We start from the raw sequence: 12,866 nt of genomic DNA on the forward strand, positions 1-12,866 counted from the left end.
TCATTATGGTAATTATCTCATGTTTAACTATCCTCTTATAGGAAAAAAAAAAGGAAGATGTCAGTCAAAGCTATCATGTTTTTCTATGAGGCATATAGCAACTTCTGTTGCTTAAGACAAAAATGGAAAGACTTCAGGTGCTTGGGGTTTGTTGGGTGGGTTGGTTGGTTGGTTTGTTTGTTTTTAAATACGCATGGCTTCCTCAGCAGGATTGCATTTTAAGCACGAAAACAGATTGGGTCAGTCCACAAACCCCGGTGATTCTATTTCACTAAAGAAGTTTGAATTTTTCTTGCAAAAAAACATAGCTATATTGTGTGTTAGAGATTTTCTATAAATCAACTACATGACTAGGAAAAGTTCTCACTAGTTTATGTAGGGAGTTGACTGAGCAAGAACAGAGTTATGGAAGAGCCTAGAAAGACAAGTCACATCTTCAGACAAATAAAGACCAACTAAAAATATCTGTATCTGCATTATACTAATAGCTCTGTACAGCTAAAACAGAAATTCCTTGAAGACGTAAAATTTTTCTTAGTTGTTGAATTGTTTAGGTAGTTCATTTTGCATAAGAACATCAGTTCTATTGAGCATCCAAAAGCAAACAGAATTATTGAGATTTTCAGACTTATGCGTACTGATTTCACATGTTCTCTCTTTTCCTTTTCCACTGTAAAACACTGATATACACTTTTTTTTTCTTGTTATGGTTTTAGAGTTTTATTTAAGCAGCTTAGAACAAGTATTCAAACTGTGGTTATTCTCCTTCTTTCTGTAGATTTGATGTTTTAGTTATCTATCAAGCATTAAAATAATCAAGAGCAACTTATCTTCATGAAACTGTTTCACAGAGCAGATTATGTTCTAATAATTTCATAACTTTTAAATATGTCCTCACAGATTTTTTTATTCTGTCTTATTCCTGTGACCAGCTTCTGTAAATAAACTGTATTTTATTGAAATGAAAGCTTGCCGATAGAACATAAAGTGAAATTGAATTGAAGAAAAAAAATGGAAAAAAAAAATTCTTGAAATACATTTTTTTGAACAGTGTGCTTCAATTTTTTGTCACTTTGGTATTAGAAAAAACAATATTTAAATTTTAACTGTAAGGAAACTAAAGACTTTTTGTTTTGATTCCTATATAAATAAATTTCAAATTTGTGTAATTTATACTATTGCATAATTGCAAATAAAATGTGTCCCTTTTCAGCCTGTAATTTATTCACTGAATTCCAAACTGGAAATTTTTCAGGAAAATAGTATAAATCACATTTTATAGGAGAGTAAAAGTTATGCATTTGGATCTCAGTCTACCCAAATATAGTTAAAAATAATTCTGAAAAGTTATTTACCTCTAGGGTTGCACTTCTGACATTCAGAGTTTAACACCACATATGCCATTTCCTTTTATGGGCTTCAAAGACCTCTGTCTTTGAAGATGTAGAGGTTAGGCTGGTAAGTCATTCCACTTACGGCTGTCTACCTCAACTATCCATGTACATGAAAGCTACCGGGAAAAATTTCAAACCCACTTCCATTTGGGCCTGCATAATTTTGCAACTAACTTTTAAAGATAATACTGTAATTTTAAGGCTGCAAAATGCATATATAAAATTACATGTACAAAAATGAAGACCACATTTGGCAAATTTAGCAGACTTTAACACAACGTTCCACATGCTGAGGAACTAAAGCTTAACAAATTAGCTCCAGATATGACCATATTAATGGGAGCTGGAGACTACAGGACTGGCTTTTCGTTAGCCAAAGGAATGTCCTCAAGAAGACCCACTTGAGCTAATAAAGTAATTATATAAAGAGTTAAAAGGCAGTTGTCTGAGGCTGGTAGAAAGCTCATGTATCAGCAGTTAATAATTAGGAAGGTTTCCTATCTCCTTTCAGAATAAATATCCTGTCCCAGTTGTAGCAGGCTTGGTGAATGGAGACTTTCTGGTCACTAAATGTCCAGGCACTATTTTTTGCAGTGTAGCGGATGCAATGTCTTACCTCTGCATCTCTATAGCTCCCTCTGAAGGCAAGCTAAAGACCAAAGATTCCAGTCAGTATCCTGATCAGTAACAGTAAAATCATTCACTCAGAGCAGTAATTAATAAAGAGATTTTGCACTGGCTGAAGGAGCCATCAGAATGTAAAAGATGTATTACTGTCCCACCTGGAAAGACGATTAAACTTAGCAACAATTCTTTTTTCTTTTTTTAAAGAAAATGAAAAAAAAAAAGAGTTGTGTTCACCCTGTAGTTTGGAAATCAAACATGGTCGTTAGCACTAAGATTCATATTGAATAACATGAAATAAAATTTGAATTGAATTATTTCACCTGAATAGGAGACCAGTGGCCAAAGATGGGTTTTGTGTGTGTTTATTAGTAGAAGTTGTATATAAATAGCTAACCTTTATTATTAATTGATACACTAATTAAAACCATGCTAGTAATTTCCATTAGCTTACCCTCAAACTTCTACAGAGCTGTCCGTCTGGTTTTAATCAAAACCAAATGGTAATCCAAGTTCTCAGGCTGGAACAGCTAAGAGGAAGTCATTCAGAGGAGGCAGAAGAAAGCAGAAAAGATAAACAGATGATATTCACTAAATTTGTATAGAGCAGAGGATGTAGATGCTGTGGGTTACTCTGGAGACGTGATTCAGGCACCCTGTCAAACTGGAACGAAGTGGTTACAAGTGTTTTATGTCAGCAAAATACTAATATGATCAAGATGGAGTCTGTCCTTTTGCTTTTGCAGAGCTGGATTTGTGTGACTCTGGAGGATTCTCCGAAGAGGTAAAGCAACATATACCATTGCCTGCAATATGACTGTGCTTAAACTGCAGTGTTCTTTTTCTCAGATCCAGCTTGTTTTCTTGAATAGGAATACAATTTTAGGAGATGCGTGTAAACAACATCTGTGTAACTGTGTATATTTCCTCGTCAGAATAGCACTAGATCCTTAGTCAGTGTGATGTGTTGAGTTTAGACCATGTTGTTCTCTGCCTGTTTCTCACTACCTGGTGCCAAGGACCAGGCATTTTGGAGACATTCTCCGGTTGTTCTGGATAAGTGTTACATTTGCACAAACATGAGCAATGTATAATTTTTTTTTTTCAAAGGAAATGGGAGGGAGGGGTTTGAAAACACTTTTACATTATGTAACTAGCACAGATCTTCCCGTTTCAGAGGGATAGCCCAGCAGCGTATTAAGCGGAATGTCTTGAAACTCTCGGTCTTTTTGCTTTCCCCCCTCTCTGCGCGCTCTCCTCTCCCTGGCGCAGGCAGCAAGCAGGCTCGCTCCCTGTCTCTCTCTCTCTCTCTCTCCCTCTCCCTCTCTCTCAAAGGCAGGAAATACTTTTCAGGCAATCTGGGCCTGGTTGTTGAGGCCCCTTTCACAAAACATCAGCCTGAATTTAGTAGACAGAAGTCACTGGGAAAAGCTTGACAGGCTCGTGCTTAGCTAAGGCTCCCTCCAGCTGCAGAGAGTGTTTTTGTTAGAATCACACATTGAGTAAAACTGCTTAGAATAGAGCAATGATCTCAGTAGCGAAATCTGAACTTTTATGCTAGCAGGAGCTAACTGGGACTGGGCTCTTTTGTTTGTTTGTTTGCTCCTTCGTTTTCTTTTTTTTTTTTTTTTTTTCCTTCCTTCTCTCTTTTATTCACCAAAGATTTTGGGGAGGTCGTGTCCAAACTACAGATTCTCTTCACTTAGGTAAGGCTGTCTTGGAATCTTTCTGTACCTTAAACTAGCAAAAAAGAAAAAAATCAGCAGTATCCAGCACTGGAGCTTTCTCCGTTGAGGATCTCAGCACTAAAACTGGAGGTAAAAAAAAAAGTATAATCATTAAAAATATATGTTTAGTTGTAGACTCTGACAATTCTGTTTATCAAAATGTGCCAGATCTATAGCAAAATCTTCTTGTGCATTTTTCTTCACCTTTTTAAAATATGCTTGATATGCTAAACTTTATTTGCATTCATATATAAATAGAGCTGCGTGGTCTTGCTTGCATGTTTTGAATGGACATTAAATAGGAAAGCTAGACATGTGAATGATTTCTTTTTTCACCTCATATGCCAACAGGGAGGGCATTTAGGGCTGTTTTTTCTCTTCCCCTTCTTTCCCTTCCCTTCCCTCCCCTCCAGCCGTAATGATGATGAGGAGTCTTTTAGGTAGATGTATTAGTTGTACCTCTGCTGGTCTTGGTCTCTAGTCTTTTCTCAATCCTAGATGAAATTTATGGTGTAACTGACAATACAGTCTTAAATGTGTATGCTCTATATATGAAATTCCAAGGTTTATTTCTTGGCTTTAGCTGAATTAGATTATTTTTACTAAAATGAGGTTATTTTTAGCAACCTATGATTAGATAGGCAGTTTGGGGTGTACTGTGCTAGCATTTAGAAGAGGGAAGGCAAGATACAGTAAATGTCTGCTGACTATAATTTTCAGTGAACATGTATGAATTTACTCAGTCATTTTCTTAACCTAGTAAATGTCTAACTATTAAGAATAAGAATCTGCTGTTAAGTAACTTAGGGGGAAATTAATGATATTTTCTTTAACTGATGCATCAATGGAGCTCCTGCTATTTTACGTAGAGGCTTGATTTAATTATTGAACAATCAGAAACATTTTTCATGGCAATCTGTATAGCATGCTTTGTCTTCCTTAAAATCTAAAATGATAGTCATTGCTTATAAGTAATATGAGAAATTCTTTCTTTCTCATGAGCATCATTAAGGCTCTGTAGAGTTATTGGCCAGATTGGTAAGTAAACAGGAATCATCTGTTCACATATTTCAAGAAGTTTTTAACTGTTTTTACTGAATATTTTTTTCAAAAGGATTGGTGAGCAATGAAATGACTTTGTGGTGTGAAAGGACATGAAGGACCAGTAAATATTTCAGAATGGGGTCAAATACCACCTCTGCAATAGTTTGAGAATTGTACATTTCACTTTACTGCCATTCTGGTGGAAGAAAGTTGTTCATGGTGGTCAGAAGTGGCTCTGAAAGGGACAAGGAACAGCTAGTAGGCAGCAAGGTGTCTTTGGAAATGTCCTGGGTGAATACTGAAGTCACAATTGCTCACTTGCTTATGGACAGCCTTCTCCAGTTTGATGTTCTGAGCTGAGATGGATGTGGTAGGTAGACTGTGGGACTGAGAAGTTGAGAGGAATCTGAACGGCTGAGTCTCTGCGTCACCCCTGTAAAATTTGTGCTGGAACTTTGATGTCTCAAGGGATTTAGCATTAGTGGCTTTTACTGCAGTGTTTTTCCATACTTGTTCCTGTAAGTATGTGTATATGTACTTGGTGAGTCTTCTAGTTAGCAGAAGAGGAAACACCATGTAACAAAAATAATTATTCCTTATCAAGGGGTGATTTCTTCTGCAGCACTCTCTTCTGGGTTTTAAAGGACATAATGGCCTCATCTGACCTCACTTGCAGATGAAAATACTTGACACCTGAGACAGTTGAACTATAGGGTAGAAAACAGAATAGAACTCAGAAAGTATTTTCTTGTTTAACTTCTTATAGACTACGAGAAAATGTAACACAGCTGGCAGTCTTTTTGATTTAGAAGGTTTTTTTAAAAGTCCTGAAGACAAACCATTTTTGGCATTTAATTCCTAGTTCTACTTAGTCTATAACTTCTCTGTTATGTTATTCTGCTTTTGTTGTTTAAGGTATTGTTCAATAACAAGTATTCATGGAAAGCTTACTGTCTAAACAATCCCTAAAAATTATTTTATAGATATATAGCAAGAATGAACATGGAAAACAAGAAGGATACAATCTAACATTTTGGACCTTGCTGTGTTCCTTCAGAAATGTTAATGTTAATGTTCTTAATTTGAAACAAGAATGTAGCCAAAGTAGTTATACTAAATGACTCATATGAACAATTAAGCACATGAATTAATGTCTGCAGTGCTGAGGAAAATTAACGCAAGCGTTACATCCATTTAATGGAATTTATTCAGATAGTTTTCCTTCACAATAAATGTATGTGCCTGGAAACTTATTTTCTTTTAGACTTTGTACTCATTGGTCTCTATGTTAAATTCTGTAATCTGATCACTTGAACAAAATAAGTTTGACTGTTTGGGCCTAATTAATGGAGATCTCTGTAACAGAAAGCAAAATGTATTGCTTCCCAAAAGAAAAGGAAATGCAAAACTATCTGGTTGGGCAGGCAGTTTTTGAATAAGCAAGGTTTATAGTAATTTTTTTGAATTGCTGAGCTTAAAATAATATTTTAAATTATTCTTTATGTGATGGAACAACAGAAGGATGCCCATTTTGGCTTTTTCATATGTCTCAAAAGTTCATTTTTATTATTTTGATTGTCAGAAGTTATTTTTCTGTTGTTCGTAACATAAGAATTTTCAGCAACATAATTTATTTGATATAAACTTCCATGTGGAGGGCAGTAGCAGGAAGAAGAGAATTTATGAACAGATTTTTCTCGGAAAGGAGATATATATTAGAATATTCTCTTTTCTGTTAGTCATCTGGTTCCATTTTCTGTTGTTTATTTGTCTGGAGAAAAATTCGAAGTTTATTTTTGTGGCTCTGTGTGTGTGTTCTGTTCCTTTTGCAAAAGAAAAAGGAAAAAGACAAAAATGGACTAATACGGGGGTAAGGGTATCCAGAAATGCTAGATCTTGATTCCCTTCCTAATAGGAAAGAGCTTCTGGAGTTCTCTGGACCAACCCCTCACTTAAAGCAGGGCCAAATAAGGCAGTTACTCAGGGCCTCGTCCACTTCTGTTTTGAATATCCTTGAAGACAGTGTGAATACATAGTAAGGACTTCAAGCTTGGCTATATACACAGGTTTATTTCTATACATGTGTGTATACATATGTATATGTACATAAGTGTCTGTACATATATAAAAAATATAGCCCAAAGCAAATTTATATAGAATTTTCACATGCAAATCCTACATATAGAGTGGTTTTGAATGTTATTTTAATGGAAATACTTACAAATATCAAATTTGAATAAGTTTTTGGGCTGCTGATGGCACTTCAAGGTATTTTTTTTCTATTTCAAATTTCACCATTGATATTTGGTGATGCTTTTAGAAACTACTTATTTTAAAAACAGTCTGTTGGTAAAGAATTTCCAATCTACTACCATAATGGCTTGTTTCTCTTCAATGAGGATAATCACTTACATTGAAATTAGAAATGCCTGGAATTTTATTGTACATCAGTCACTGAATACAAATACAGAGGTTTGCTTTAGGCTCATGTATCTACATTAAAACAAATTTAACTCTTATAATATACTCTTTACTTCTAGCCTTCATTTCCCTCTAGGTTCTTCTTTTTCTTACTCTGATTTGTGATTATACCTGGTGTCAAAATCCAGTAGGTTTAGATTAAATGACCTTGAACTTTATCCCTAAAGTTTTTAAACAGCTTCTTTTATTTCTGAATCTCTAATGGTTTTCCCACCCCCTCACTCTTCATCAGCTCTAGGTGTTCCAGGGTAGGTACCATGTCTTGTTAGTGAGAGTTGCATACAGTCGATTGCACTAGGTTTCAAACGTGACAATCTTTACTGCTAGAGTAAATGGATGTTCCAATTTGAACATCACTCTACTTCTGGCAAGTTTGCCTCATGATCCAAAATTTCACTTTGGAGCAAGGAGAGTCAGTTGTGAGATTCAAATGGAAAATTTCATTAGACTGAAAAGTGAGAAATTTGCCTAGCCAAACCAGTTGGGGTTACATTATTACAGCTGTATATCTGTAATTTATTAAAGAGCATCCAACAACCTTAATTTTGTATTATTAGCATCTTTGCTAAGACCATAACAAAATATGAAGCTGTTTTCTTCTCCTCATGAATTTTCTCCTGCAAGACACAGGCACGTAATGGCTAAGGAAGTCTTGCTTTGGATTCACTGGTTCAGTCTGGAGCATTTAACCCTCTACTTCTGAGTAGTTCTCAGAGGCTCAATGCGCTGGAAGTTGTACTGTCAGATTCATTACAAACTCTTTTGGCCGCATGTAAAGAGCAGATAACCCTTTTCATTTTGCTTGAATTGTTTATCTTCCGATAATGCTGGTTTTTTATCAGAGGGAGATAGCTGCTTTCAATTACAATGCACTAAAATAGGAAGTTTTGGCTGAAAGAATGATCTCAAAGAGCTGCACCCTCCCCAGCAGAAGCTGCACTGGGAGGATTCCATGTGCAGAGACAAATCTAAATTTTTGTTCTGTTAAATACCTGTGGGCAGGAGAAGTCAGTGCCTTCCTAGCAGCTTCCAAACATTGAGTCACTGATAGCTTAATTGGATATATAGCTTTTTCATGTTTTGTGAGAACTGGTAGCCAGTAAAGAAAATAGACCTGAAATAGCTTCCAAATTGAGGGAAGATATCTGCATGAGCTCAAGAGTCACCTGTTTTATTTTTGTAGTACTTGTGTACTCAGAAACAGTAATTTCCAGGGTTGGTGATGTCTTCCCAGGCAGGCCACAGATGCTGAATAGGAGAGTGTCTTCATCAAATCAGGAGACCAGCTGATGACTTTGAAATTGAGGTATCTCTGTAAAATACTGTAGAGATGGTCTATTGACTGTAACAGTCATATTCACATTATAAGTAGAGGCAGAGAGAAAGTGGATAAAAAGGTGAGATACAAACATGCTGTACAGAAGTCCTTTGAAAGATAAGCTTCCTGAATTCTGAAATAAGAATATTATAATGAAAAGTGATTAGTTGCATGATTCTGTTCTGATGCATGCTTTTCTCCCCTAGTTTCACCAACCTAGGAAATAAATTAAGCTTTTAGATTCCCTTCCTTGAAGGAAGTGGTCTTAGCTGGGTCCTCCGGTACATTTACAAAATGCTAAGTGTGCGCTACATGTTGTCTCACTAGTTTCAAAGAATTATCTGGTACAGCAGCCATTTTGACTAAGTTTTGATTTTCACATCTTCAGTTATATTTCAGAAATACTTGCTCAGTTTGCTATCAGTACGTTTTTACAGGTGCATAAAAATGGGATTCCAAGTGACATGGTTATTGGTTCATTTCCACCAAAAAGCACAGCCTCCTCAGTAGTCATTCTCTCTAGACTCCTGATGATAAAATATTTGTCTTTACCAATGGGGCAAAACAATTTTCAACTCTTTACAAACAAAGTATATGCATGATAATATCAAAAATACTCTTTAGTCTTGTCTGCAACAGGAATGAAATTATGCCCCCTACTACTCAGTAAGCAGAGTTGTTGCTAAAAGTCATTGTCCGTAGTGCCTCAGATTTCATAGCTCATGGCTATAACAAGCACCAGCAACTTTTCTTTAAATGGAAACACTATATTAGAACCTTAAATCTATAAGGAATCAGGAATACAATCTAGTTAATTTATATTGTGTTCAAAAGGACCTCCTGTAGCTACAAAATTAGTTTTTTACTAGAGTTGGCTAGAAAATGGAATTTCTTCCATCCTGAAAAAAAGAAAATGAGATTTGGAAAAAAAAAATTATCCTCATTCAGGATAAAAAATAATAGCCACAGTTTTCTGGCTTTCCATGTCCTATTGGATGGCCTTTTTTCGTTTCATATCTTCTTTTCAAGACACTTCCAGTAAAGGGAGGGGGGAAAGGAGTTGTAAGGAATCTGCCAACTGTGTTATTTTTTCCTATTCTCTGGGATTAGAGAGCAGAAATTATTTTGGGGGAGGATGGTAACTGCAATGACATTTCCATGAAGAAAACCTATGCAAAAGGAAGAGTGCAAACCTTTACATCTTAGATTATTTTGCTTCATTCCGAAGAAAAAAACAATCTGTATTATATTGCAATTAATATGTTATAATGTCTTTCAGACTACAGAATTTTGAAGAACAGCAGATTTAGAGATCACAATTGCTAGATATCCTGGCTCTGATTTTCTTCTAAAAATATATATATGCTAGAAATGATTTTTGCCTTTAAACCTCTTTCTAATGGGCAGTTATAAATTTGATGGCTGTTGTCATTCTGGAATGATGCTGTGGTGAAAGTGATATATTATCCCAACAGTTAATAACAATTTAATGCTGATTATTAAGATATTAAAATGCCATTATTACAGTAAAATAGTATAGTTATGCTATAAATACTTGAAAAAAAAAAAAGTATTTCTCTGTTTTATTGACTATTCATCAATGCCAAATAGTACAAAATTATAAAGCTGGGTATTTAAAGTTGTCTTTTAAATTTGTTTTGATTTGATAATTAATTTGATAATTAAATTGGGCATAAATAATATAGATCTTAAGTAAGCCAAGCCTGGATAACTGTGGATCACTTTGGATCCTGTCATTTCCCCTTTCTCATCCTTCAGCTGATCTGAGGCTCAGCACTGGAAATGAACCAAACACAACCAAGCTAAAATCCACTGTAATCACATGTGGGATACAAATAAAAGCCCTTCTTTGTATGATGACGAGCACCAGTAATACAGCTAATTTTTGAGGAAGAACAGAAAGTAAAGTGACTCCATGCTGTTTTATGTGTTCTAACAATAAATTAAGGCATATAGACAATGTTTGGGCTCATATCATAGGAACCAATAATATTTTCACAAAACAAGAAAGATTTTGGATGTCTCTGAATGAACAACTTGCCAACTTAACTTTATAGTTTGGGGCATTTAAGGTATTGAGATGTTATAATACAGCTGGACAGTATCACAATTTTTGTGACATATTAAATGTCTTTTATAGAAAGGATGTTAACCTTAATAGAATTACATGTTTTCACTGACAGTGAACTATAATGAACATATCTGACATATGTCAAAATCTATAAAGAAGAAAACAAAATAGCTTGCCAAATGGAGGATTAAACTGATCCCCACAGGAAAGAGGAAATCCTTACCAAGTCACAAGAATAACTTGAGGTGCTTGGCTTGATTAATTTCTTGTGTGGTTTTTCCTCAATCAGAAATCACAAACTTTTTGCAGTGTATAATTTATACTTACTAAAAAAAAAAAAAATATTGTTTCTGTTTTAATATTTCTGCTTTCTATTTCTACTTTGGTCCTCTGCAAGTTCATGTAGTATGAGGCGCAATAAATAAACGTTCTCTTTCATTATGATACTGTTGATTTTCATATGGCTTCTCTCTTTTGCAGGCAGGAAATTTTAGCCTATTTTGTGGCTCCTCAGACAGAAGCTATACCATACTTTTCATTCTCTTTATTGTTTTTTGACTATACTTTTTCCTGCTTCATTTCTCTTTCTGAGAAGAAATGACCATAACTGCATACAGGTTTCAGTTCTTGACATAATGAGCACTTAAACATTATTATGCCATTGTATACTCAGTCTCTCTTTTGTCTATGTGCTACATTCTTTGTAATTTTTACTGAGTTGATATTCAGTTCTAGATTACCAGCCACAGTGATTCTTAGTTTAGGGCTTTTTTTAATGATTGGTAGCAGTTATCATAGAGACTTTTATTTATAGTTAGAATTATTTTTTTACAACTGCATGCCATTATATTTATTGACATGGAATTTCATATGCAATTTTATCTCCTAGCTCTCAATTGGGTCCCTTAAAAACCTTTGTCACTTCACTGCTTTTCTCCTTCTGAAGAACTTAAAGAGCACAGTTTCTATTAGCTGCCTTTGCAAATCTATTTATAATCTCCCTCTTTCTTAAAATATATATATATACACGTACATATCTGCACTCTTGATTTTCTTGTGTGTTGTTGTTCTTTCTTCTTTCTTTTTTTTTTTTTTTTTAATATTCATTCTTCATTAGATTTTTCAGCCAATTTTATGCATTTGGAGACCAGACTTGCAAGCATATTGTGCAGGACCAAGTGGTCTCTATTTCATTTGATTTTACAATCAGCTTTTGGTGCACCCCACCATTGCTCATAGCACCCCACGGCTGACTGTGCAGACCATTTCCCCATGTTCCTTCAACCTTTTCGTTGTGTGGAGATACTACCTGTGAGGCCTAGTAAGGAGATGGGAATTTGTGAACTAAAAATCCCTCTGCTTCCTCTTCCTTTTCATTGTGGGAGAGAAAAAGATTGGAAAAAGACTCTCTCTTACCCTACAAAGGCTGTACATCCCAAGCCCTGGTCAGGATCCCTCCTGGCTCTATGTATCTCCCTTAAGACATACTTGTCTTAAAAGTACTATGACTTTTCTGATTTTTAGGATAAAGTTATAAATATTTTCAAAATAGTTATTAGTTAAAACAGTTTTAAATATTTGATCCTATATTACTATCTTTTATATATAAAAGAAGTCAGGTAAAATGCATTGGGTATTCCCTAGATTAATACCCTACAACACATAACGTTACCTTTCTCTTCTAGGACATCAGGATTTAGCATGGTCTATACCTATGCACTATAAAGGCTGTTTATATAGAAACTGCAGACAAGGTGAACCTCCACTTCAGTAAAATCCAAAGGGTGGTATATGTCCAGGAAATAAGAGAAGGAAGGATTGTAAATTCTAAAACAGGATATATTTTTAAATAACTAGCTGAGTGAAGACCTAGAGGCTTATGTTTTATCTCAAATTATTTGTAAACAACATTCTGTCTCAGAGCTTGGTAGGAATTAGTGAAAGAGCTGAATGTAAGCCAGACCAGGAAGATGTGAGATGAGTTTATAGGAAACAGACCCTGTTCACTCAGACTTCCTTAAACAAAGTTTGCTGCCTAGGGTCACAGACCAAGGAAGATAAAATAATGATAACAAAATAAATATTTCTGCTTGATCTCCATTGCTTACATATTCCTGCTATGTAAAAAATGTAATGAAACAGTCTTTCATCTCTGTGTAAGTTCGTAAACTAACGTTTTGCCTTAT

At 35.1% G+C, this 12,866-nt stretch overlaps 1 protein-coding gene across 2 annotated transcripts in view; it reads left to right on the plus strand.

The window, feature by feature from the left end:
• The first annotated feature begins 3,580 nt into the window (after positions 1–3,580).
• Positions 3,581–12,866, plus strand: part of DLC1 (DLC1 Rho GTPase activating protein) — a 220,144-nt gene continuing 210,858 nt past the window's right edge. The window contains exon 1 of one of the 2 annotated variants that reach the window (XM_082051724.1): positions 3,581–3,835. The gene's annotated coding sequence lies outside the window, so the exon portion shown is untranslated. The remainder of the gene's footprint in view (positions 3,836–12,866) is intronic. The other variant, XM_082051725.1, reaches the window with a different exon arrangement.

This window comes from Streptopelia decaocto (assembly GCF_964273445.1).
Source record: "Streptopelia decaocto genome assembly, chromosome: 4".
Classification (NCBI taxonomy): domain Eukaryota; kingdom Metazoa; phylum Chordata; class Aves; order Columbiformes; family Columbidae; genus Streptopelia; species Streptopelia decaocto.